Source organism: Anguilla rostrata, chromosome 10 (genome assembly GCF_018555375.3).
Source record: "Anguilla rostrata isolate EN2019 chromosome 10, ASM1855537v3, whole genome shotgun sequence".
Classification (NCBI taxonomy): domain Eukaryota; kingdom Metazoa; phylum Chordata; class Actinopteri; order Anguilliformes; family Anguillidae; genus Anguilla; species Anguilla rostrata.
The window spans coordinates 42,059,201-42,080,985 of record NC_057942.1 but is presented as its reverse complement, the minus strand read 5'-3'; the positions used below and the strand labels follow the sequence as shown (position 1 = coordinate 42,080,985).

The 21,785-nt window shown below is 48.2% G+C and overlaps 1 protein-coding gene across 11 annotated transcripts in view; it reads right to left on the bottom strand.

Annotated features, from left to right (window-relative positions):
- The window catches only part of ccser1 (coiled-coil serine-rich protein 1), a 103,955-nt gene that overhangs the window by 5,630 nt on the left and 76,540 nt on the right, over positions 1-21,785 (bottom strand). The window contains exon 12 of one of the 11 annotated variants that reach the window (XM_064297278.1): positions 19,211-20,542. The exons of 9 other annotated variants lie outside the window; for them this stretch is intronic. The gene's annotated coding sequence lies outside the window, so the exon portion shown is untranslated. Of the gene's footprint in view, positions 1-19,210; positions 20,543-21,785 lie in introns of those variants that run through there. One more of the 11 variants, XM_064297281.1, reaches the window with a different exon arrangement.

Genomic DNA, 21,785 nt, shown 5'->3' with positions numbered 1-21,785 from the left:
TCTAGCGTCTGCAGGGTCTTTTTTGGGAACTGAGTGCAGCGGGTTCTCCTGACTGAACGCCGTCTCCGCGTCGTGCTGAACACTAAAGGTTAAAGGCGCTAGGAAAAGAGAAGGATGGGCGGCGAACGTCAGACTGCAAATAAACCTTTAAAAAAAAAAAAAAGGACAAATTACACGGCATTTGTCCCCCGGGGGGGAACGTGTGCGGCTGTTCGTACTCATGCAAATAAACGGATGATGAATCGCTCCCCGTTCACGACCGCAAAAATAAAACTCATAAGTCAAACTCAATTCAACAATTTGAAAGAAAAAAAAACTAAAAGGCAACCTGAACGATGCAAGTTACAAATGGGTTCTGCTTCAGCTTTGCACCGACACACACGCTGATTTATGTAGCACAGACAGTATTTATTATGTAGGCAACACACGGGACATTTAAGGTGCAGCAAGGCATAAGGGCTTTGCCTCGTCCAAGACTTGAACTCGCAAACCTTGTTTATAAGCCCATTAGCCGAACCCCGCGTCACGGGTCGCCGGAACGCAACCCCACCTCCCGCCATTCCGCCAAAACACACAACCCAGCGCCCCGACCCAGCCCTCTGCGGAACCCTTCCCCAGAAAACCCCCGCCGCTCGCCCGCTCGCCCGCCATCGCCTCGGCCCTCGCTTACCGCGGCCCATCGACCCGTCGTGCAGCTCCGCTCCCCCCCCCCCCGCACGCACGATCCTAGCAGGCTTTATTAAGGTAAGTGCACTTCAGCCTGGCGCCCGGCCTAGCCGGTTCGGCACGTAGCCTCGGCATGCGCGGCCGAGAGGAGGGGAGGGGAGGGGCCGGAGTGAGGGAGGACAGAGAGAGAGAGGGAGAGGGAAGGAAGGAAGGAAGGAGGACAGAGAGAGAGGGAGGGAGGAAGGAAGGATGGAGAGAGGGAGAGAGGCAGGGAGGACGAAGGGAGAGAGGGAGGAGGACAAAGGGAGGGAGGGAGGGAGGGAGGAGGGAGGGAGGACAAGGGAGGGAGGGAGGAGGGAGGGAGGACAAAGGAGGGAGGCAGAGGGGGGAGGACAAAGGGAGGGAGGCAGAGGGGGGAGGCAGGGAGGGAGGGAGGGAGGGAGGTAGAGAGGGAGGGAGGGAGGGAGGACCCGCCCGGTAAGCGAGGCTCATTACGCGGCGCCGGCGAGCGCGGGCGTTAGCGTTAGCGACTTGGCGGGCGGTAGCGGCTCCAGTGCGGATCAAAGCCGGCATTCTCCTGCTGCTCCCCTCTCTCTGTCAGCTCGGGGGGAGATAAGAGCCTGGAGCGCGGCCCCCTGCCCCAGCCCACCGCTCGCCACCCGGATAAACAAAGAGGAGAAATGCATTCTGGGGAGAGAGGGCGCAGAGAGAGGACTCATAAATCCCGCTTTCATCAGATAGAATCACAGGCGTCCTCGGAAAGCAGATAATAACGCTGCGGCCGCCACGGGCCGGCCCCACAGAGGCCGGCGGGGGTTTAAACTACGCACTGCAGCGCGTCGGACGGGCTGAGGCTAGCGCACACGCGACACGCTGCAGCCACACTGACGCTGACAGCACTGACAGCACTGACACTGACAGCACTGACAGCACTGACACTGACGCTGACAGCACTGACAGCACTGACACTGACGCTGACAGCACTGACACTGACGCTGACAGCACTGACAGTACTGACACGAAAACTAGTTTGCAGTCAGGCCAGCTACTCTTCAATGTGGGTGCCCTCTCATATAGCTAGTTAGCATGCTAACACCGGCTGAGACCAACAAGGTTTCAAGGGGCAGTGTCTGTTAGCCAGTACCAGCTAGTTAGCTTGATAAGACATCAAGTCCATATTCCGCAGACCGGGATAAAATACACAGGTGTTTAAATACTTATATTTCGAAAGTGCAATTATTGATGCAGACCCTCACTGGAAGGTACATTTCTTTTTTTTGTGTGATTTGTTTCCGTTTCCAAACGGGGGGGCGCAGGGAGGGCGGTATTTTCCTGCTAGTGGCTGTCAGGTGCAGGTACACGGGTAGAACATTCCGTGGCGCATGCACGCATTAATTATGTCACGGCAACTGTTCGGCATCGGAGTGTCACAGTTCTCCAAATCCAGAAGTTGTCAGAGGACCAGTCATTTCATAGGGAGATAGGTATTTATAGAACAATCATGAGAAACCAAATTATTATATTTTAAGCGACTGAAGGATTTTGAGTCATGTCCTCAAAATGCTAGATTTAAAAAAAGAAAAAAAAAATCTAAAATCTTTTAAAATATCTTGACTGAATGCTATGCTAAAGTGCATTGGCTAGTGCAAACAATTAAATGCTTATGAAAAAGTCCACAAATAATGATAAAGAATTAATGAAATAATATGTTGATTATTTTATGAGACTAATGGTCTGACCCATTTAACTTCAAACGCCTGCTGACAAATTCTGGAATAAAAAGACCAAATAAACGTCTGTTTATTTGCCAATTTTGAATTAAATCTGAAGTGCTTATTTTCCTGTTGAATCATGCAAATGCAGGAAAATGTTAACTAGTGTACACTGCTGAGCACATGTAATTAAAACATTAAATAATCATGTTGGGTTGTGATTCTACACAAAACCATTGAGTTTGAGACCATTTCCAAATTAATCCATGAAAATTAAATACTTCATAACTATAAATACAAATATTTATTCAGTCACTTTGAATATACTCAATTCCAATTGCTTTCAGATGCATACGAAATCTAAGCACATTTCAAACTACATTAAAATATTCAAATACATTTTTTTTTTTTTTTATCATGCGTTTGAAAATACTGGTATAAAAAGCATTGTGTAATTGAAAAATATGTGTATTTACATATGAATTTGACCATTTTTAAAGGCAAAAACAGATTGAATGTTGTGTAAGCAATGTAAGATCCAGTCTTCTGTGGAAATGGGTAGCCGAGATGGGATTAGCTAGTCAACAGACTGCAATTAGATAAACCTTTTATTTATTAAGTTGTAAATTGTAAAATCAAAGCAGTTGTCTCAGTTGTATCCCTGTATTTAAGTGATAGGCACACGCTTGTTGTCACACAAAATATTATCCAGGGATTTGTTTAGTGCATTATTTCTTCTTCTGGAATGAGGCCAACTACATCTATCTGCTTCACAATTAACTGTGTCCTAATTAGCATCACTGCTTGTACAAACAAACAGTCCTTCATGTGAACCACTTTGATAAGTACCTGGAGGAACCGAAAAGCCTAAATAATTTATAATTCACAGATTATCCATTTGCGCTGACGTTTAATGTCTCCATCGTGTGAATGACGCTAATGTTTTGGGACGTGTCTACATCTCGTGCGATAACTACTTCACAACACTGCTGCATATCAGGACTCTACCACAGACTTAAAAGAGATGTGCTTTTGCTGAATTTCTGCATACGAGCCCAGAAACTGCAGAGTCTAAATTAGGTTTGCGCGCCATGAGTTTGCAGAAGTTAATAACTTATTTCTCTAATTATTTTTTAATGAAGCATTTTCATTTTAAGCTATTAAATCAATCCTGCCCAAAAAAAAGGTTATACCAAATAAGATCTGCAGTCTCCATTTCATTAAAAGTAGCCCACATTGCTCACTCAAATATTCATCTCCCACAAGCATTTTTCAGTATGTCCTAATTTTGTACAGTATACTGGCACAATCCAGAATCCAAATACTAAAGTTGTTCACTCTACCACTTACAGCAGGGAGGAAAAAATGAAATAAATGTACAGTGCGGTCCATAAGTGTTTGGACAGTGACACAATGTTGTTGCTTTGGCTCTGTACTGCAGCACATTCAATGTGCAATTAAACGAACAGGAGTCTAAATTGCAGAGTCAGCTTTCATTCCAGGGTATTTATGTCCAAATCCAGTGATTTGGACATAAATCCACCCCCCCCCCCCCATTTTAGGGGATTTAAAAATTATTTAGACACATTAACATAAGATGATCTTCATATTTAGTACTTGGTTGCAAATCCTTGGCGTTTGATGGCTGAAGTCTCTGAGCCAGAGACATCACCAGATGCTGGGTATCTGTCCTTGGTGACGCTCTGCCAGGCCTGTACTGCAGCCATCTTCAGTTCCTGTTTGTTTCAGTTTGTTTTTTTGCCTTCAGTCCTGTCTTCGGCAAGTGAAACGCGCATTCAATTGGATTCAGGTCAAGCGAATGACTCGGCTAAGTCAAGAACATTCCACTCTCTGGCCCTGAAAAACTGCTTGGCCGCTTTAGCAGAGTGTTTGGGGGTCACTGCAAGGTGAAGCCCCATTGGTTGAATCTCCTGGTGCCATCAGCAGTCACATGATCAATAAAGACGAGCGAGCCAGTTCCAGTGGCAGCCATGCATGGCCGAGCAGAAACACGAAGACCCTAACTCTAACCACAAAGACTTCCTCCACCACGGTTCACAGACACAGGGCTCTGGATCAGTTCCTTACTTTCTCCACACTCGGCAGAGGTTAATACTCATCTCATACGTCTAATCCAGAACTCTACAGTTTTTTAAATGCGCTCTACAATAAACTCTAACCTGGCTGTTCTATTCTTGAGGCTTACCAGTGGTCTACATCTTACAGTGAACCCTCTGAGGTTATGCTGGTGTAGTCTTCTCTTTAGTCTTTGACACATCTATGCCTACATCCTAGAGATTGCTCTTGATCTGTTCGACAGTTGAAAAAGGGTCCTTTTTTTCCACAACTGAAAGTATTCTTCATCCATTTTCCGTGGTCTACCAGGTTGTCTGCTATTGCTGAGCTCACCAGTGCGTTCTTAATTCCTAACAATGTACCAAGCAGTGATTTTGGCATGCAATATTTTGGCTTTGTCTCCGATTGATTTATTCTGATGTTTCAGCTTCATGATGGCCTGCTACACTGGCACTGACACTTCCTTGGTCCTCACATTGAGAGACGACAGCAACAGATTCCCAATGCAAATTCCCCGTCTAGAACCAACTCGAAATCTTTCTTTTAGTTTTCTTGTGCATGGACTAATGATGCAACGATGCAAAACTGGCCAAGAAACAGCTGAGCAGCCAAATGTCCAATTTCGTTCCCCCAAAATAATGAGGGCTGCAATTCCTACAAGGATCGCCCGATATGTATGTAAATATCTGCAAATTAAAGCTAACAGTCTGCACTTTAACCTCATATTCATCGCTTCATTTCAATCCCAATGGGCTGGACTGCAGGAGCCAAAACAAACAAAAATCACTGTCCAGACACTTATGGACTGCACAGTACATACACTGTAAGTGGTAGAATGAAAAACATTTCGATTTGAATTCTGAATGTACAAATATAGGACATAGAGACACACAGAAAAAGTCAGTCTAAATACTTATGGACTGCACTTTACATAGCCTTATGTATTGATATTTATTATTATTATCAATAACATTACCATTAACAGTACCAGTACCACAAGTGGTACATTAACTGTTTTCAGTAAAATTAACACGATCATCCATTAATAAGTACCCTTTGTGATCAGTATTATTCCCAAACAGTTTTAGCTGCGAGGCGTGTGCAGTACACAGCTTAGTGAAACAGAGCCACCCTGCAAACCCGTTCAAGATTTGAGATTCAGCACACATCTTCAAGGGAACAGACTACAGTAACATCAGAGAAGATTTCATGCTGCAGGCTAAGAGAGAGAGAGAGAGGAGGAAAAATAGAGAGAAAGAGAGAGAGAGGAGGAGAGAGAGAGCGTGGGAGGGGGAGGAGGGGTAAACTGTGTAAGAGATGGGGACAGAGAGAGAGAGATAGAGGTAGAGAGGGAGACAGAGAGAGAGGGCAAAGACAGAGAAAGAGAGACAGAGAGAGAGAGACAGAAAAAGAGAATGACAGAGAGAGGGAAACAGAAAGAGAGTGAGGGAGAGAGGGCAGAGACAGAGAGAGAGAAAGAGAGAGAAGGGAAGAAGGAGACTATTATGCCCTTCATGGCCATCAGTTGAGCTGACACAGTCGCAATAACCACCCGCCCCCCTCCTCTGGTCCCCCCCACACCCAGAGGCACTGAGAGCCAGGGTTGGCCCTGCGTCTCTAACCTCGGGGGCGTGACGGTCAGACCCGTCCCCGCCTGCCTCGCGCCAGTCCCATCGCCTCGTGGGGGGAGGGGGGGGGGGGAGAACACGGAGCCCCCCGCTTGACCACGCCTGCGGTCAACCCCCCCGCATTTGCGAAGCGAGCCACCGGGCGAGGCGGCAGTCCCAGCATGCCCTGCTTCCCCAGTCGCAGTCCCCCCCCGTTCGCTGGGTGACGCCCCCCCCACCTCTCTGAGGACCCCCCTGTGTGTTTCGGCACCGAGGCGGCATAGCCGACGGAAACGAACGCACCGCGAATGCGGGGAAAAGCCAGAGCTTCGCCGGCGATGGAGAGCACCCGCCCCGCCTCCCCCCCCGTGTCTGAGAGGGCCTTTTTCGGCTCAGCGAGAGCCTCTCTCTTTGAAGCCTGCCCATGGGGCGGCGGCGTTTAAACGGGTAAACTGGCGCGCCTCTGCGCCTCCGCGCCAGACGCCGCCTCGCTAGTGACGGCCGCCGGCGCCTCGCTGGCGGGCGCGCTCCGTTTAGGGCTTCGCCTGCGCCCCTTCGGCCCGGGACCACCGCTCACCGGCGGGCACGCGCGTTACATCCAACCTACTGTCCCTCCTCATACACACTCTCACACTCACACATGCACACACACACAGGCACACATACTGTACACACGCACTCACACACACGCACATGCACACATACTGTACACACGTGTGTGAATGTGCGTGCGTGTGTACAGTATGTGTGCGTGTGTGTGCGTGTGTGCAGGTGACTGTGTGCGCACGTGTGAGTGTGTGTATGTGCGTGCGTGTGTACAGTATGTGTGCATGTGTGTGTGTGTGTGAGTGCGTGTGAGAGTGTGTATGAGGAGGGATAGTAGGTCGGAGAAGAAAGGAAAGGGAAAGGGAAACAGCTCTGTAATGGTGCCTCAGCAGGGGGAAGGAGCTGTTGAGAAGATGGTGGAGATGGACAGGCATCGACATCTCCCAGGCTGAAGCCCGGGATAAACGGCTGCCAGATTTCCTGAAATCGTGTTGCTTGGTTATTAATGGTCACAGTCAATTCTCTAGTCTAATTGTAGGCTGTCAAACATCAGAGATGCCCATTGTCTGTGAGAGATCTTGCTTTTGTCTTTCCAGTTTAGCAACATAACAACAATTTTTGACTACGGTCAGTCAGAGTAGCACCAGTTTACTGGTGTCTGCTGATTTTGAGCTTGCAGCGAGGCCTAATGTAGGGTCAGTCCGGAGTTTTGGAATGACATGCAAGTGCCGAAACTGAATGGGAATATTTCGGAAAACAAAGAGCATTATGGCATTGTGTCTTTAAGCAGCAGCAGTAAACAGGGCTCGTTAGAAAGTCTTATTTGTGTGCCGGAGGGGGGGGGTAGCGGACTGGCGTCTCCTTGGTGCCGTTTTAATGAAGACAGCAAGTCGACTCAAATTATGCAAACGATGAGGAGGCACTGAACCATGAGGGTGAGCGCCAGTGTTTTATTTGTCCATCATGACGAATAATGGGGGGGGGGGGGCAAGTGAGAGGGCGAGGGACAAAACAGAAGGCCCCTGCATCCGCTACACGGTTATGTGGAAAATATTAAAGGAGGAAAACATATTTTTGTTATTAAATGGAGAACATTTATTTTGAGTGAAAAGCAGGATGTCTCTGGAGTCTGGAGGCGGTGGGGAATGCGTTAGCGAGGAGCACTTTAGCGGGGAGCACGTTAGCAGGGAGCACGTTAGCTGGGAACGCGTTAGCGGGGAGCACGTTAGCTGGGAACATGTTAGCGGTTAGCACGTTAACGAGGAGCACGTTAGCAGGGAGCACATTAGCTGGGAACACGTTAGCAAGGAGCACGTTAGCTGGGAATGCGTTAGCGGGGAACACGCTAGCAAGGAGCATGTTAAAGGGGAGCACGTTAGAGAGGAGCACGTTAGCTGGGAACACATTAGCGGGGAGCACGTTAGCAAGGAGCATGTTAAAGGGGAGCACGTTAGAGGAGACATTAGCTGGAACACGTTAGCAAGAGCACGTAGCTGGATGCTTAGCGGGAACACGCTAGCAAGGAGCATGTTAAAGGGGAGCATGTTAAAGGGGAGCACGTTAGAGAGGAGCACGTTAGCTGGGAATGCGTTAGCGGGGAACACGCTAGCAAGGAGCATGTTAAAGGGGAGCACGTTAGAGAGGAGCACGTTAGCTGGGAACACATTAGCGGGGAGCACGTTAGCGGTGAGCCGGTGCTGGCTGTTCGGTGGCTCGCCGCGCTCAGAAATGATCTGTGACCGCGTGGGCGTGCTCATTCAGACCACAACATGACGCAGCCAGACTATTTATGCTCAGAAGGCTTTTATGTCCGCGCCGCATATTCATTTTTCACATTTTGTCGGCGAAATATTCTCACTGCGCGCCTGCGGGCTATTCAGAATGCGCGGGCCGCTAAAGAATCGCTCATTAATATTCATATTTTCCTTTTTCTGTTAATGTCACAGTAAACAGAGAGATCCAACTCGAGCCCCCCCCCATACTGCCCCCCCCAGGGAAACTTTGACATGGCAGACCGTCCCCCCCAGTGTGGGCCAGCTAAAGCAGCAGCGTCTGGACTCCAGCTGAGCGTACGCAAGGACGAGCGCTGGCTCGGGTTCCGCCAGCAAGCCCAACAGCTACCGGAACATTCCGCCCGGTTTTCTCCCTCCAGACTCAAGCGGGGGGGGGGTAGCTGGGCACTTGCTGGTGTTTAACGAGGGGCGTGTGTGTTTGCAGTGAGGGGCTCGAGTGGCCCCATGCTTTATGGGGGGGGGGGGGAGCTCTGGGGCCGTCGCGTAGCACCTGCCCTACTTTCCCGTGACTAATGAAGGCGAGGCGTCCTGAATCTGTCCGCCGTCGGCCCGAACGGGGCCTCTGCGCCGGCCCCCTCCGCCGGGCGCGGGGGGGGGGGGTGATGGATGCCCCTCGCCGTCGGACCAGCAGAGAGCCGCACGCCCGCGTTTGAAGCCGCTCCAGTCAGCTGACGCATGTCGACACAGCGGGACCGCGTCTTCGCCCTACGGCTCGCCGACCAATCGCGAGACCCGCCGCCGCAAAACCGTCACAAGCTAAATCCAGTCCTGCCCTTTAAGGAACCCGAAAACTGACGCCTGCGTCCCTGGAGCTCGGCTCGTTCTCCTCGGGGGGGGGGGGCAGTGGGGCATTCTCCGGTTGGGTTTGGAGCTGCGTTTGAGCGTAGCGTCACTGAGACTCCCGTTTCTAATTGTGGATATGCCATCGCTCTTGTCAGTTCGCATTAGGCCAGAGAATGGAGGGGGAGTGGGGATGGTATGGGGGGGGGAGGTGTACAGAGTGCACCTCCTCAATATCGTGCTCACGCAGATCTGGGGCCTATTAGAGTCACACGGACTCCCCCCGTCTCCACGGGACCCCCCCCCCCCCACCATGCTTAAGCCCAGGCCTTGTGAAAATTTCAATTTTGAGGGAAACAACCAATTAAATAGTAATAAGGCGATAGAGAAACAGAAAACAGCTTTACTGTGGGCCCAATGGGCCCTATAGCTGTGCTTTTTTAATGTAGAGGGCCGTCACTATGGTGAGCCTTCCTGTGGAAAACAGCTATACCATGCAACTTCTACGCTCCGATCGTCATCAAGAGACCACAGCTAAATGATCACCCAATAATAACCACCTTTTAATACTAATTAACAACAGCACACACATTCCAAACCAGATGCAATACTGCAGCTATAAAGGATATATTGCTAATACGTTACACCATATAAGGTACCAAGTATTGAGCTGCTTTTTTGCATTTGAAACACCACTGTCTTATTTTTTGGGCTGCTTGGAGAGTATAAGGGTTTCGCCACATTTCTCACCTGCAGATTTAAAGCCACGCTCTCAAGAATGCACTTCAACCCAGACACACTCTGGGCAAACCGGCTCCTTTGAACCCGGGGCCATAAAACAACCAGACATCGAAAGGCCCATTAGAAAGTTCAGGATGATTCAGTCACACGGGCGCACGCTCTCTCCCTGTTCCCCCGTACCACGTTCTCCACCTCGGTCCCCGCAGTGTGGCTCCTACGCAGGCTTAATATCCCCCGCTTCAGGCGAATGGCTCACAGTTAATTAATTTCTAAATCCATTCCTTTCAACAAGACACAATATTCTCGCCGACCCCCTTCCGGAGCATCTCACTTCGGGTTTCAATTAAAATCCTCGACAAAAACCCTCATGGTCTCTATTTTTTTCCATAATGAGACCTGTATATAAGCGTTTCCACCTATATGTACTTTTGACGCGCTAGTTCATTTACATTTTCATTTTCTACTTTGGTTTCGCGCGTAATTGAAACAGTCTTTTTCCGTGAATAGCCATTAAATGCTTCTTAATTTCGTCGCCGATTCCCTTTCAGATTTTCATATGAAAAGCAATCAGTGGGAATTCTTTATTTTTTTATCCCTCCCCTGAAAACGCCCTTATAGAATTGCGCTTATTAAAAATGTACTGCAGCACTGCGAGAGAAAAAAAAGCCTTCTTAAAAGACATTCAGATGATAAGACATCAGCTCTTAGAAAGATTGAGAACATTTCAAGTGTGACTCAAACCGCACATAAAAATAATCAACTGAGTAATGAATTTAAGGTCACCGATTAAGAAGTGACTTCTTGACTGTGTAACTGAGTGGTAAAACTTGGGACTGTTTGCTGCAGACGCTTACACCGCGACCACAGGGGGCGCTGTTGAGCAAGCACTCATTCTCAGTCGGCTTCCAATAGGTTAACGCAAGCGAGCTGCTTCGTTTAACCAGCAAATCGTCTCTTCCTGTTCCTCAGCGGCAATCTGAGCCCTCTTTCCTCTCAGGGGGCATCGGTGATTGGTCCTCTGTAGGGCCGGATCTATATTTCAGGCATTATGGGTACAGATAAACCGGCCTTCTGACGACGGAGGAGACAGGCTGGCACAGACAGGCAGCCGTACGCGCTCACGCTATCACGCTACGATCATCGTGGGAACTGAGGGAGCAGTGACATTGAGAAACATCTCCAAATCCACCCCCCCCCCCCATTCCCCAATCTGGGAATTTATGAATATCAGGGGGCAGGCCACATCAGAAGCCAGATTACAGTTGCCGAGATCATAGGTTTGACCCCCCCCCCCAGTATGAGAATACATGCGCCTTGCGAATGAGTTGTGTTTTTTCCTCCCTCAGAGCAGAGCAGAGCAGGGCAGAGAGGCAGATGCTGCTCAAAAACTGAAGCGCTCTCCACTCCGCCTGTTCTTATTGGGCAAAATGGCCGACGGGGTCCCGGGGGGCAGATCCACCTGGCGCGGCTGGCCGGGGGAGGGGAGGGGAGGGGTGGGGGGGGGTGAGGGTGGCAGGGGTACGTGGGGCATCGGCCGGGCCGGGCCGCGGAGCAGCAGCGCCGCTGGGGCCCTGTCCCAGGGCTTGGAGGTGGCAGATGGCCCCGGGCTCTTAACGGGGCCCGTACGGACGCTGGTGTTCAGCGCAGTCGTTGGTTTAACGGCCTGTGTTCAGCGCCACGTCTCGACGGCGGTGCGGAGTCAAACGGGACGACGGGGAGACGGCGAGCAGAGCCGCCATGGCGGTCCTCCGGGGGGGAGGGGGGGGCGCCGCCGCAGAGCTAACGATGCTCACGCGCCAGAGCGAAGCGCAGACGTGCCCCTACACGCGTAGCAGAGCGCTACATGCACTGTCACGCAGCTCCCGTCCAATCAAATCTGCAATACAGCCCACTAAGGGCCTTCCTCCTCCTCACCTCCCCAAAGGACAGAGAGGGACGTCATCAGTCTGTTGTTGAGGGGCTTGGGTTATTGTGGACTTTAAAGTTTTCTCCTGGGCGTGGGGGGGGTGTTGTAACTTTTATTGTCCTTTTTCTCCCGAATTTCGCCTGACTCTCACTCAGACCGGACCTTGCAAACTTGACAACTTGCAGCCCGGCTGAGAAACCAGACAGGGAGCTTTACAAGGGATGAGGAAGGACCCCTGTCAAAAACTCATCATAAAGCACTCATTATTCTCTGCTAATTATCTGATAAAAAAAGTTAAGCATGAAACAGAACTGTTGTACTTATCAAATATTTTTTATCAATGGCTTTTTAGAGCAGGTAATGTATAGCATTTTTAATTCATTTTTTGCTAACACTAATTGACTACAGATGTCACTGTCGATTTGCATGTATATGCTAATTACACTAAGGCTGCACTTCAACACGTACCTTTCTCCTTGATGTATTTTTTAGTGGTTAACAGCTTTCAGTTTTGCTGTATTCAAAAATAGACATATAAACTTCACAGCCCAATGTGTACATCTTTTACGAGCAGGAAATGGATAGCATTTTTTTTTTCTAACACTCATTGACTACAGATGTCATTGTCAATTTTCATGTGTATGCTAATTACATTAAGGCAGCATTTAAACATAATGCTTTTTTTTGTTAACAGATTTCAGTTTTGCTACATTTGGAAATACACATTCTTCAACTTCACAGCCCAATGTGTACATCTTTTAAGAGCAGGAAATGGACAGCATTTTTTTTTCATATCACTCACTAACTACAGATGTCACTCTCAATTCACATGTACATGCAAATTACATTAAGGCTATATTTCAACATTTCAGCATCACAGTAAATTGGGAGCCAACTCCATGAATTATTGGGGGGAGGGGGGGTGGGAGTGGGAGTACGACCAAGATTAGACAAGAGGAACGCCAGGCCCATTTCAGCGCAATACAAAACGAGCGGTTTGAACAGAAGATCCCGAAACCAAATGAAACAAAAAGTGGCCGAATTGAGTGACTCATAGAAGGGGAAGGACGTCGTTCGAAAACCAAGGTTGAACACAAAAAAAAAAGATCCTCCAATTACATTCAGCTTAGGGCTTGTTTGATTATTGCCGATTGAATTAAAACAGGAACGCAGGAATTAATCAGCGAGAATGGAAAACAATCAGTAATTTTAATCATTTATTTGAACTGTTCCTCAATGTAAGTAACAAGTCCAATGAGTTATTAAAATTAAATGAAGTGCAATCTTGACTTCACTTTCATAGTTCCGAGCATGTCGAGGCTCAGAATGGTGCAACTCAGAGGTTCTACGCCAAGACGTTTTGGGAGATATAATTTAAGGAGGACTCGAGCGCAGGTCAAGATGCACTCCAAGTCTTGCAACTTGTAAAAAAAAAAAGGATAGTGATTTTACGGTAATAAAGCCTTATTTCTTTTTTCATTTTACTTTTTTCACAGCTGCTGAAAGAACCGTACGATCATCTCATCATTTAATAAAATGTGTTTTTTTCCCCCTGAAACTAGCAATGACATAAATTCCTGAGGTTTTTCCACTGTACCTAAATAAGGAGGTATGTTGATGTCCAATTTCATTTTACACACACAGCAATAGGAACACAAAAAACCAACTTTCCCATCCAGCTTAATATACAGCAAAATCTGAAATAACATAACACAAATTGTGTTATTTCAGTAGATTCTGAGTTTATTTACACTGCTTCTGCACCTGATATTTGGCATCTGCTTTGAAATATATTTTTATTACTTGAAAAGAAAACAGTAAAGATTGGCTTTCCGCTCTGCAAGTTCTTGAGAAGGGAGAAGGCGGAGCACCAGAGCAGCGCAGACGGACAGAAGCAGGTCATCGGGACGGCGAGAACCGGACGCACGACCTCTCCTGTCCTTCACAGGAAAGAAGCCAGGTCACTCGTTTCCATAACTCAGGCAGGAAATGGGGCCCAGCCACAGACCAGGTGAGAGCAGTGCATTATGGGAGCACAGCGTGGCTAAACAGCGGAGCAGACCAACCTTTGCTGTAGCTGGTACACACCTACGCACGGGGTGTGTGTGTGTGTGTGTGTGTGTGTTTACACTGACCCTGGTATTTAACACAAGTTCCTGCCAACCCCGAGAACCCAGAGTAGCCATGCCACATATACTCAGACTAGAGAGATAAATCCTGCGTCCAAAACCTAGAGGCCATCAAAGGAAATTGTCTGATATCACGTACATTTAGTTTTGGTTTTTTCCCCATGAATTGCTATGGTGCAACATGGCGGAAAGCAAAGTATTGCTAAATAATGAAATACTGCTTAACCACCGACCTGCCAGGGAAATGTACTTCAATGGGGCCAAAACGAAACTGCCAATGTGTCCCACAAGCAGTCTCAGTGCCAACCCAAGAGTTTGGAGCAAACTCTTACTTGGACCAATCCGCAATAAGGTCATGATCATTTCATTATTATGCACTACCTCAAGGTGTCCCATGAATATAGATATGAGAATAGTTTAAGGTTTTATAGCCCTCTTAGCAACTGTATTCCTTTAACATGGACACACACACTCTGTACTGAGCGTTGTGATGTAATTTTCCCCACAAAGACCAGAGGTAGTCATCAATCCTGGTCTTTTTCGTGAAGATCACTGCGGTCTAAGATGCAGAAGTAAAACCGAAAGACTTTTTCAATGTCGCCAAAGTTAAGCACGCAAACAATTACGCTTAAAATGCACCGCTTCAAATTCAGCTTTTTCCTGAAGGACGTACGGCCTCTATTCATTTTGCTTATGCAAGCGGTAAAACATATTAATAAAGCATAGCCGTGAGGGACAGACGAACACCCCACTGTGTGACTATGGTAATGAGAAAAACGGGACCCTAACCTCCAACGGTCTCCGTGTGGAAGGACAAATTCACGACGAGTCGGTTAATTCAAAATAAAAATGGCCGTTAGTACTGCTTGTGCCAAGATCAGTCGGGGGGGGGGGGGGGGGGGAAAACGGGTCTGTATTTACATAATTTGCCTAAAAACTCTCTGCTTTCTTATGCAGTTCATCTCTTGAAATAAGATGGCAAGTGCAACCTGTCCAGAAGATATGCAGTGCCCATTTTACAGATGAATACCCTTCCAACTTGGTGCACATATATTCTCCGAGTTATAAATTCTAGTTAGATATGTATCGCATCGCATTTGGGGAAATGGGTACTGCCAGTGGTGTATAGCGAGCATCCCTGGGATGCCTTCTGCATAGGAGCGTCTGCGAAACTCAAAACACTGCACAGAAATGGAAATCATATTATGACAGCGAGGTTGGGAACAGCTCGCGAGTTAAAGTTTGCAACTTGTCAGATGTTTTGCATTTAACGTTCGCATCTTGGATAAATACATCGAGCACTTTGAACAAATCGAATAAATTAGTTGTGGAAAAGCGCGGATCCAAATAAAATAGGTCACCGCCATACCACACAGCTTCACGGTTTTGTGAACGCGTCCTTATTTTCCCCCGGCATACAGGCTCAAATCTCCACACAGGCCCGGTCAGGGATTGTCATTACATTACCTTACAGGCATTTAGCAGACGCTCTTATCCAGAGTGACTTACACAACTTTCTACACAGCATTTACGTTTCATCCATTTATACAGCTGGATATATACTGAAGCAATTCAGGTTAAGTACCTTGCTCAAGGGTACAACGACAGTGTCCTACGCACAAATCTAACCTATGACCTTTCGGTTACAAGCCCAGTTCCTTACCCACTGTGCTATACTGCTTGCCTATTTTCATGCAAACGAGTTAACAGCAGCACTTTTTTCAGAAATGACATGTTGCATTCCCTGCGTAAAGAACACAAAACTGTCTGGGCAAGCAACCGCATCCGACAACAGCTGCTTCTGAAATGGAAAACATCTGGAGTAAACTGCACGAGGAGCGATTCTCCGCACCGGCACTTCCCATCTCCGCAAGAAACACAACCACATCGCCGCCATTAATGGTAAACAGTTCAGAGTGCGGTGCGATCCAGCATCACCGAGCAGGCCTTCCGGTCACTCTTTAAAACATGCTAACGCCAGCGCTAGCACTCGATCGCTTCTTCGTGGGGACGGGACGGGACGGGACGCAAGACCAACGCCCGAACAGCGGTCATCCTCAGCGAAGCTCGCACTGCTGTGTCCTTGCGCTTGCCCACGGTTAGCGAATGCGCGGTCAAGGCTGGGGCTCGCTCTGGGTTTACTGCAGAAGGGTACGAGGGACGCTTGGCTCAGGCGGTGTCTGACGCAGGGGCCATTTTAAACACGCGGGACTGCCAGTCGAGCTGAGGGCGGCGAGCGGACTTCAAAGCCGTCGATCGCTCTCACACGAGCTGACAGAACAAACGGGCCTCTTACCGTGGCTCCTCCACTCACCCTTCACGACATGCTCTCACTCAACCCCCACCACACACACTCTGCACACACCGCACACTCACCTCACACTCCCTCACCTCACCTGACCTCCTCACCTCACTACACTACGCACATCACCTCCACTCACTCACACACACACACACACACACACACACACACACACACACACACACACACACACACACACACTCTGAAACACAGAAGCGCGCAGGTTCCTCAGAAAGCATAATGAAGTGTTTGGTCTCATTTTGCCGGGGGGGGATGAATCTGGGCGCACTTCTCGGCCGTGCGGCGGGACGTCCCGCGTGGCTGTCACCAAGCTTAATTCGCCGAGTCGGGTCCCCGGGCGGAGCGAGAAACATTTTAAACCCATAAACTGCAATCGTGAACTCCTGCATTTCAACCGTCTAAACAAGGGGAACGCTTTGCTGTTTCCTGGAACACGGCAATAACTACTAACAGTATTCATGGATTTGTGTCTGGATTTAGAGACTTTTGGAAAGGTTTTTATACCCTGCTTTAAATAAAAGAAGGTCTCGGTTTTTTTGAGGCTAGTAAAATCGTTTTTTTTTTTTCTTCATCACAGTGAAATTTTTGTTGGAACATTCACTGCATATTTAAAAATTGCTTTTAAATCTTATGAATGAAGTCAAACAGTTATTTGTTTGACTGAGCGGAAAAAATAAAAAATAAATTGACTGGCGAAAAATGCTCCCAGTGGAGGATTTGTCACAAAGAATATAACAAAAAAAAGTAATAAATAAGACAGGGACTGCAATGCTTCACCTAGTTTGAAGATAAGACCCGTGATCTAAGTCTCCAAGCCAGTGGAAGTGAAGTGAAGTTTGAGTGCTTCGAAGTTACCCGAAAAGACAAAGTACTGAACCAACATTACTTTCAAAAACCAAGAGCAGAGTCTTAACCTCAGCAGCATTGTAAACAAAACAGCCTTCAAAGATGTTATTCAATTCAGGGTCTGAATTAATGACTCTTTTCATCTCAGATTCAGGACAATGAAACCTCAGTTCCAATGCAGATTATTATCCTGCAATCATGGTTCAAATAAAAAAAATTGATCTGTATGATTACCAGACCAATTTTATTGCTTTTTAAGGTTGCAAGATCACAAAAGATGTTGCACAAAGCAGACCAAATCAATTTCAGTAATATAGAAACTTCCAACGGGTTTCCAAATACAATTAAATACCAATAACAAAATTGATTTGTAATACAGAGCTAATTCTTATTAAGGGCAATGCTATATTGTGATAAAACATAGCATCCAAGTTAATTAGCCACCTGAAGCGGCTTAATTCTACTCCCTTATGTATTGCATAACTTCCATTTCCTGTTCAACTTAATCTACAGTAAGTAGTCTTAATTTGCTAATGAGTGTACTTTGTGTTTATGAACTGTCATCCTTACACTGTAATAAATTGGGCTCTACTGAAGAAAACAAACTCAAATCAATGACAGTCATATTTCTGTCCAGCTGTCTACTGAATGATTAATGTTAAGTATTTAATTGGCACTCCTTTAATGGGACCAAACATAATGGCGTTAAGGCTGCTGCACATCGCAGCGCCTGGTCTGCCACTGGAACGGACAGGAAGGCAGAATTATCTTTAAATAACCTTAATGTCACCGCAGATACTTTCTATATTGTCTTCCAAACTTAATATTTAATGAGCACGTTTCTTCACAAGCGGTAAACCAGCCGCCTCCGTGTCGCACTCAAAAGGGGATTAAGAGAGAGAGAACGGGCACTTTTCGAAAACGCCCCCTTTTATGAAGCCGTAACTCACTTCCTGATTCGCTGAACACGGAAAGCGCACTGAACACGGAGCGTGCTGAACACGGAGAGCGCTGGTGCATTTCCGTCCCTTCACCGCGTCCGAGCCGGGGCTTCGCCGGAAGCAGGAGCAGGAGGGTGAAGACGAGGATGATGAAGGGTCTGGAGACGCCACCGAACGGGAGGAATAGTGTTTCAGCGCCGGGTGACACGGAGGCCACTCCAGTATGCGCACCTGTCTCCCCCGGTGTTTGGACTGTGCTGATTGGGCGAGAGCACACTCCGATCAGGCTAACGGTGTTTCACCGGAGCGACGGCTCTCCCCTCAACACCCCCGTCTAAGCCTTCGCTCATGTGCAGGAAGAGAGACAGAAAAGGAAGCAAAAGTAAAACTGACACCGGCAGCTGCAGAACTGCAGGGAGACGTGTGGCTAGAGAAAGACCCGTCTGCTCAAAGACCTGCCTTCACTAAGACCTGTCTGCACACAGACCTGCAGCAGCTACAGAACTGCGCAGAGACGTGTGGCTGCAGAATGACCTGTCTGCACACAGACCTGCAGCAGCTACAGAACTGCGCAGAGACGTGTGGCTGCAGAATGACCTGTCTGCACACAGACCTGCAGCAGCTACAGAACTGCGCAGAGATGTGTGGGCTGCAGAATGACCTGTCTGCACACAGACCTGCAGCAGCTACAGAACTGCGCAGAGATGTGTGGGCTGCAGAATGACCTGTCTGCACACAGACCTGCAGCAGCTGCAGAACTGCGCAGAGATGTGTGGGCTGCAGAATGCACCGCTGCGCAGCTACAGCCGCAGGTCGTAACTAAAACATCATGCACTGCACTAGAGACCTCGCGGGTGCAGCGGACCTCTGACACAACTGCAGCAGCCGTATCATGACACCACAGAAAGGTTCGCTGGGGGTGTGGGCCGCGTGTAGCGGATTTTAAAAGCGCCGCAGGACGCGCGCTCTGACAGCTCGACTTACTCACTGCGGCGCACCTAGACACGCCAGACTGAACGACCACAAAGCGCCTGGACACGCACACACGCACGCACGCACACACACGCACACACGCACACACGCACGTACACACACACACACACGCACGTACACACACACACACGCACGCTAACAAATACACACAGATATTTAGACTGCTACGGGTTCTGTTAAAGGAACAATTCTCCCCATTTCACGCAATGAACGAGTTGTTGCTTCTAAACTACCCCAGCTTGGTTCAGTTTCAAGTTACAAAATGTGCCTTTTTAAAAAATTACGTTTAGCTAGGATGAACTGGTATTCGGATTCAGCACTGTACCACAGTCCCATCATGCATTTCACCAGCATCTCATAGATAAAGACTGTACAATGAACTATGGGAGCTTGGGGCAGGGGAAACACAGAAATGGCTGTGTACACCGCCTTTCAGGATAAAAAGATAACAGTCCTTAGGAGTTCCTTAGTTGATGAGGACAAGTACCCACATATGTATGTACACACACACACAGACACACACACTCACATGCACACATGTACACACACACACTCATATACACATCCACTCACACTGACATACACTCATACACACAGACACAAACAGACACACACACCCACACACACGCACACAGACACACACACCCACACACAACACACATTTTGCAATCGCAAAGATAATAAAAAGTTAGTGAGAGGAGGAATACTGATGTACATGTACTTTTTGTATTAAGCAGGAGCATTAATTTTAGCTGAGCTCGGGGCTTCTACATTATCATCTGCAGATAGTAAAAGTACAAACTGTCCATTTTGGGGTGAATTTTTCTTTGACAGCGTACATTACTTATCTTGGCAAAGGTGTAGCAAATACAAGATAAAAACAACTAAAGTTCAAAAACAAAGAGTAAGATTTATGAGGCAAAATATGAAAAATACCATTTACCATGCTCATAACATGAAAATGAATCTATTTCATTAAAGGACTACACATCCCAACCACACTTATGTCAATAACAGGACACTTCAAACTTAACAGGGATTAACTTAATCAGTTATGTATTCGGTAGCTGCAATGTCACTCCAAGGTCGTTTGACTAGTCTGATTCAAAAACAGGTGCGGTTCGCTTCACGGGGAGCTACAGTACGTGTAAAATTTGCTGACAGTGATGTAACTGTACGCAGGTGCAAATTAAACAAGTCGATACCACTGCAGGCCCCCGATCATTTGAAGCTGATGTATGTGCCCACAAAAAAAAAAAAAAAAACAAGAAAGCAAAGACGTTCAAGTTCATATGGAAACAAGGTGGTCAGAAAAAGAGTGCACCAAACCATGAAGGAGAAGCCTCCAGAAGAGGGGTCAGCCATTTTGAATGCGTCAGTTAGTCGCTCGTGAAGCACCCCTGAAAGCGCGGTGTCTTTCTCAGGCAGACGCAGCGCTGGAAGGTAATTTAATATCACATCTGCAGTTCGGCGGTAAGAGGTCCTGTAAGACAGGAAGTGAGGTGTCTGTGTTTACTCTCCACCGCACTTCGCCCTTTCCCACAAAGCATCTGCCGCGGGCGATCTCCACGACGACCGAGCGCAGCCGCACTGAAAACGGCGGGGCAGCGCGAGCAGCTGGTCCGCGCGAGGACGAACCGCTCGACCAAGAACTTCGCGAAAAAGAATTCGATTTCCATCGAAATTTCCAAGGTCTCCAACAAAACGAAATGAAAATAAATGTTAATTGTTGAAAGCAGGCCCCGTGCACGCCCTGCTGCAGGTTCGAGCCGCGCAGCCAGCTCTTATCAAACTCCCGCTCGTTTACCATAACGCTGCGTGAGAAAACATTAGCTCAACCGTGAGGAAATCGCATTTTACAAATCCACTCATTGGACAGTTCCCCCGCGTAACTGGCTGACTGACTGACAGGCTTCAGTCCTGCAGGTCCCTAATCTCGCGACCTTGGCTGTGATGCATGAGCGGGGGGCTTTCGCAGAACAGAGAGCATCGGCACACCGCTCTGTCTTCACATGACACATTGACGGGCCGCGCCTCCCTCTGTCACATCCCCGATGGCTTTATTAATGAGCGCCTCCCCGCTCCGGGATCCAGCAGGAGCCCATTATGCACCCTCTCATTTCACCAGGGCCAGATCTACATGCAGTACTCCGCTCAACTTCCCACTCACTGCAGGGGATCAATGTCTGTGGCTCCGCCCACACGCACACTCATACACACACAGAGCACACACACACACACACACACACACACACAGAGCACACACACACTCACACTCATACACACACACACACACACTCACACTCATACACGCACACACACACACACACACACACACACGTGCGCACACACACACACACACACACACACTCACACACACTCACACACACGCGTGCACACGCACACATACTCTCACACTCATAGACACACACAGAGAGCACACACACTCACACACTCACACACACACGCGTGCACACGCACACATACTCTCACACTCATAGACACACACACAGAGCACACACACTCACACACACGCGTGCACACACACACACGCACACACACTCTCACACTCACACACACACACACACACGCGTGCACACACACACACACACACACACACACACACACACACGCACACACACACACGCACGCGCGTGCACACACACACACACGTGCACACACACACACACACACACGCGCGTGCACACACACACACACACACACCC